Source organism: Carlito syrichta, unplaced genomic scaffold, assembly GCF_000164805.1.
Source record: "Carlito syrichta isolate Samal-C Ts95f unplaced genomic scaffold, Tarsius_syrichta-2.0.1 Scaffold42158, whole genome shotgun sequence".
Classification (NCBI taxonomy): domain Eukaryota; kingdom Metazoa; phylum Chordata; class Mammalia; order Primates; family Tarsiidae; genus Carlito; species Carlito syrichta.
The window spans coordinates 532-7213 of NW_006986254.1; the positions used below are offsets into that span (position 1 = coordinate 532).

The 6682-nt window shown below is 37.3% G+C and overlaps 1 pseudogene; it reads left to right on the plus strand.

Moving 5' to 3' along the window:
- The first annotated feature begins 1424 nt into the window (after nucleotides 1-1424).
- On the plus strand, nucleotides 1425-3364 carry LOC110594432 (annotated as a pseudogene).
- The last annotated feature ends 3318 nt before the right edge of the window (nucleotides 3365-6682 follow it).

The following is a 6682-nucleotide window of genomic DNA, read 5'->3' on the forward strand; positions in this document are numbered from 1 at the left end:
TCTTCTGGTTGATATTAGCCATCCTAAGAGCTGTGAGACAAGATATCATCATTGTGTTTATTTGAAATTGCCTCTACTAGTGATGTTCAGTGACAATTCATATACCTGTTGGCAATTTGTGTGTCCTCATTGGAAAATAGCTATTCATTTTTGGGCTGTTTTTTTTTTTTTTTTTTTTTAAGTTGGAGTCTCATTCTGTTGCCCAGACTGGAGTGCAGTGGCCACTCCCGGCCACCGCAGCCTTGACCTGCTGGGCTCCGGCAATTCTTCTGCCTCAGCCTTCCAAGTAACCAGAATTACAGGCATGCACTACCACGCCCAGCTGATTTTTTGATTTATTGTAGAGATGAGGTCTTGCCACCCAGGCGGGTCTCGAACCAGTGGGCTCAGGCAATCCACTCACTTCAGCCTCCCAAAGGCATGGGATTACAGGCTGAGCCAAGTCTGGCTTGGGCTGATTTTTATTCAAGTGGTTATCATTTTCTTTGTTTAACATCTCATCAAGTATATGGTTTGCATAATTTTTTCTTGTCCTGTAAGGCTTTTTCCATTTCCTTTTACTCTGCAGAAGCTTTTCAGTTTGATGTCTTCATCTTGTTTGTATTTATTTTTATACCTGTAGTCATAAAAAAAGTTATTACTGAGACCAAGATAAATATCGAGGATGTTTTACAAATCCTTTTATGGTTACATTTTATCAGCATGTTCTCTGTCACCCAGGCAGTTGTGTCGTGGCTTAAGTAAGGCTTTCTACATTTCATATGAAAATTTCCCAAACTTTTTTTGTAATTTGCAGCTCCACAAATTATTGTTGTACCCTTAATTGAGTCATTTATCCTGATTCTTTCTATGCTTTGACATACTTTGAATTGGGGTATTTGAAATTCAAAGATATACACATCATAATGTATATGCTGTTGCTTTGTCTAGATTAATATAACATCAATCACTAAGTTAGAGATTCTAGGAGACTCATGCCTGTTCTTAGGATGTGTCTTCTCTGTATGTTGGGACAGAAACCAGTCTTTTCATAAGCCCTCAAAGGACAGAAATGTGGACTCATACTCCACTCTTCTGTTTATTCCCTGAGGAGGAACTCAAGAGTTAGAACATCCTATCTGATTGCATCATGTTGCATTGTAAAGGAAGAGAAATTATGGTGGCAAAATTACTAAACTGTCTCCTCCTTGTAACTCATTTTATCATGTGGATTCTGCAAAGTATTAGCGGTTTTTTGAGCTTTCACACAGGCAATGGGGTAAGTATTTTCTGAAGTACATATATTTATGATGGAGTGGAAACCTGTGATTTGTACTTGCCATCATACTTATGTCCTTAACATGGTATAATATTATGTTTTATTTTCAAAGGGTATTCAACTGAGTCTAGCATGTGGAATAAATTTTTATTTTCATGATTTTCAGCTGTGACTTCTCATTACACTGAAGGCCTTTTGCCAGAGAAGAGCATAGAAGACACCCTTGCAAAGGTGTCAAAGGGAAAATATGGTAAATATGTCCTTAAGAACGTTTACTTAACAAAAATGTTGGGTAAGTGTTTGAGGGTGAAGGGCAGATAGAATGCTCACTTGGAAATAACCAATACAAATGTAACAAGAGTAGGAAAATCTTTCATTAAAACTCCAAATTATCCACCAGAGTATCCATATTTCTGAAATGGCTTTCAAACACGAATATGGCAAAACTTTTAACCAGTCCTCAAAATGTAGTCAACATCAAAAAAATAGTAGAGAAAATATACACAATAAATGTGGGAACGTCTTTAAGAAATAATCCTATCTAAATACACTTGAAAGAATCCATAGTAGAGAGAGAACCTTCAGAAATGAATAATGTGGCAAAGCCCTTAGCTATTACTCATGTCAGAGCTTAGCTCGGCGGCTCAGCCTGTAATCCCAGTGCTTTGGGAGGCTGAGGTGAGTGGATTGCCTGAGCTCGCGGGTTTGAGACCCACCTGGGGAAATTGATGAGACCTCATCTCTACAATAAATCAAAAAATTAGTCGGGCATTTTACCACATGCCTGTAGTTCCAGCTACTTGGAAGGCTGAGGTGGAAGGATCGCTGGAGCCCAGCAGATCAAGTCTGCGGTGACCAGGAGTGGTCCCTGCACTCCAGTCTGGGTTAGGGAGTGAGACTCCAAATAAAAAATAATAAATAAATAAATATGCAGTATGTGGCAAAGCCTTTCATTCTCGTTCACCTCTTACTCAACATACAGTGATCCATACTGGAGAGAAACCCAATAAATGTGAAGAATGTGACAAAGCCTTTCACTGTCATTCAAACCTTACTCAATATACAATGATCCATACTGGAGAGAAACCCTACAAATGTGCAGAATGTGGCAAAGCCTTCAACTCTTCTTCACATCTTACTCGACATACTGACCCATCCTGGAGTGAAATGTTACAAATGTGAAGAATGTGGCAAAGCCTTTCACTCTCATTCAAATCTTACTCAACATACGATGATCCATTCTGGAGAGAAACCCTACAAATGTGAAGAATGTGGCAAATCTTTTCACTCTCATTCATATCTTACTCAACATACAGTAATCCATACTGGAAAGAAACCCTACAAATGTGAAGAATGTGGCAAAGCCTTTTACATTCATTCAATTCTTACTCAACATAAGATGATCCATACTGGAGAGAAACCCTACAAATGTCAAGAATGTGGCAAAGCCTTTCACATTCATTCACGCCTTACTCAACATAAGATGATCCATACTGGAGAGAAACGCTACAAATGTGAAGACTGTGGCAAAGCCTTTCACATGCGTTCATGCCTTACTCGACATACGATGACCCATACTGGAGAAAAACCCTACAAATGTGAAGAATGTGGCAAATCCTTTCACTCTCATTCATATCTTACTCAACATACAATAATCCATACTGGAGAGAAACCCTACAAATGTGAAGAATGTGGCAAAGCCTTTCACATTCATTCAAGCCTTACTCAACATAAGATGATCCATACTGGAGAGAAACCCTACAAATGTCAAGAATGTGGCAAAGCCTTTCATATTCATTCACATCTTACTCAACATATGAAGATCCATACTGGAGAAAAACCCTACAAATGTGAAGAATGTGGCAAAGCCTTTCACTTTTATTCACACCTTACTTGACATATGATGATCCATACTGGAGTGAAACCCCACAAATGTGAAGAATGTGACAAAGCCTTTCACTTTCATTCACACCTTACTCAAAATATGATAATCCATACTGGAGAGAAACCCTAGAAATATGCAGAATGTGGCAAAGACTTTACTCAAAACTTGAGTCTTATTGTACATCAGCATATCCATAATGGAGAGAAACCCTACAAATGTGAGAAATGTGGCAAGGTCTTTCACTTTCACTGTGGATTTTCTCAACATACGACCATGCATACTGGGGGAGAAGTCCTACAAATGTGAAGATGTGCAAAAGCCTTTTACTCTCATGTAGAGTTTGCTGACATAGACCATGTATACTGGGGAGAAATCCTACAAATGTGAAGAATGTGGCCAGGCCTTTTGCTCCCATTCAAAGCATGCTGGACATATCAAGGTGCATACTGGGGAGAAACCATAAGTGCGAAGAATGTGAAAATGCCTTTTGCCCTCACAATGGATTTTCTGGACATAAGATGATCCCTACTGGAGAGAAACCCTACAAATGTGAAATATATTCAAAAACTTTTCACTGTTATTCACTACTTGCTCAACATAGCAAGATCCATACTGTTGAGAAGCCCTACAAATGTGAAAAGTGTGGCACAGCTTTTTGCACACATGGAGGATTTCCTGAACATAAGACCATCAATACTGGAAAGAAACCATACAAATGTGAAGAGTGTGGTAAAGGCTTTCACTCTATTAAGGATTTGCTGGACATAAGACCATCCATACTGGGGAGAAATCCTACAAATGTAAAGAATATGGCAAAACCTTTCACTCTCACAATGAATTTGCTGGACACATGACCATCCACACTGGAGAGAAACCCTACAAATGAGAAATATGCAGAAAAGCTTTTCACTCTCATTCACTACTTGCTTGACATGTCAAGATCCATACTATTACAAACCTTAAAATTGTGAAAAGTGTGGCAAAACTTTTCACACATAAAGAATTTGCTGGACACAAGACCATCCATAGTGGAGAGAAATCCTACAAACATGATGAATGTGGCAAAGGCTTTTTTTCTCATAAAGTATTTACTGAACATAAGTCCATTGATAATGGAGAAAAACCCTACAAATGTGAAGAATGTGACTATAGCCATTCACTCTCACAACAAATTGGCTGGACACATAATCATCCATGCTGGAGACTAACTCTACAAATGTGAAAAACATGGTAATCCCTTTGCTGTCATATACATGTATCTCGGCATGAGAATCCATACTGAGATGAAACTATATAAATGAGAGTTATGAGATAAAGCCTTTAGCTCTCATTCTATATTTGGTTGACATATGAGCATTTATATTTGGGGATTCCATATAGATGAGCAGAATGGGGTAAACTTTTTCACTGTTATTCCAAGTTTTCTCAACATCAGACAATTTATACTCTAAATTTTTCATATCTCGAATGACTGGAAAATCATATATCTAGTTTTAAACTATAGAGACATGGTGAGAAATTTACAGATGTAAAGAGTACTGTTATCTTTACTCAAACCACAGATCTTTTGAATGTACAAATGTAAAACATGTCTAAAGACATTAACCAGCAAAAACTTTGTATGACATTAGACTGTAGAGAATCAGTAAATTTAAGGAATGTGTACTGGCCTTTGTTCAAAATATATGCCATTGGAAATACTAGGGTATTCACACTGAAACTTTACAGATGCAATTTATATGGAAGCTTATTTACTGAAAGGTCAAGTTGAAGTAAATATCAAATATAGAGTGGCATTAGAAAATGGTTTTTTTGGTTTGTTGTTTAGAAAAGCATAAGTATCTTCCCTGTATAATTTTGGTTTTCATTGACAGAATAGGAGGATATTTCAAAAAGCAAACAATATTCATGTAACTCAACTCACATGATGCTATGCCTTCATTAAGAGTGTTGATGTAAAGGCATGGGGTCAGTTGTTGGTACTTCAGAGCTATGAAGTGTCCTTGCATAGTAGGTCATCAGCACTCATCTCATATTTTTCATGGAGGATGAAGAACACTGATATGTAATCTCCTTTAAAAGATCAAGGTGAAGAGGTTTTTTGTGGCTCACAGTAAGCATTATTGTAAGTTCGGAGTGAGGTGAGTGTGCAGGATAACATTTTTCTTTGGAAATAGATGACAAAGAATCATTGAGAGTTTTAGAAATCATTTGTCTTACTACTTACATGCAAATGAGAAAATGAGGCCAGGACAGTATATCTTGATGCATCTTCATACTGTCAATACTTACAAGCCATAAGTGTAATTTGATGTAATATAAAGAGATATTTCCATAGACATCAGAGAAAAGATATTTACTCTCTTAAACTATAAATATTATAAGTTTATGTTTAGTAAATAATCAGATTCAGCTTTTAAAACTGATGAAAGCTGTTTGCACATGGATCACACTATCAGAAGAACAGAAATGCTTGAATATTTGCACACTGGTTTTGCATACAGTGAAATTTGAAGGTTTATTTAGGCTATGTAAATTTGTCTGTTTTAATGAACAGAATTGTTTATAAAGTATTAACATTTGCTGTCCACACAATAAATTGTTATGTTGCCATGAGTGTTAATCTATTCTATCTTACCCAGAATGTAGGTATATGATGACCATATACTATTGAGTAACATATGGAAAGATTTTTCTAGTGATCCTTTTTTTATAGGTCATATGTTCTTTTTTTTTTTTTTTAGGTGTCATTTTGATTATTGTAATAAAGATTATAAAGGAGACCTAACTTTCTCAGTCCTGACTATTGTAAATACTTTTATATTAGGTTGGATTTTGACTCTGATGCCCGGGCTGGAATACAGTGGAAAATCCATGGTCACTGCAGCCTCAGTGTGATGGTATCAGGCCATCTTTCTCCTTCAGCCTCCTGAGTAGCTGGTTCCACAAACATTTGCCATCATGCCCAGTCAACTATTGGATTCATTGTTAAGGAAAGGTCTCACCAAGTTGCTCAGGCTGGCCTGAAAACCCTAGACTAAGGCAGTCTTCTGTACTTTGCCTCCCAAAGTACTGGAACTATAGGCATGAGTCACCATGCCCAGTCTCTTGTTTCCTTTCTAGTCATCTGGCGCTATGTTGGAAGCACTTGTCTCCTCAAGTCATCTGCCTCTAACTCCTGTGGTGTGGGTGCTGGGCTCTGGAATATCCTCAACATTTATATCTTGATACCCTTCCCTTTCCACCATTTTGCCATAAATACAATGATTCTTTGTAATTTCCTTGATTCAATCTGGAGAGACCAAATGCTCTTATGGAAACATAACATCACATTGTGTGTGAAACAGAATCTCCCAACACGTGTATTAACCACCTGACAGCAGGAAGTGGTCCCAAAATTATTGACTGATACTTTGTGTCATAGCTAATTTTATGCCATTATGAGTTAATACTGCATCTTTACATTTTATTTTACACATTTTCCCAACTGCTAATGGCACTATGGATACACTGTAGTTCGTAAATTATAAGTTTACTTT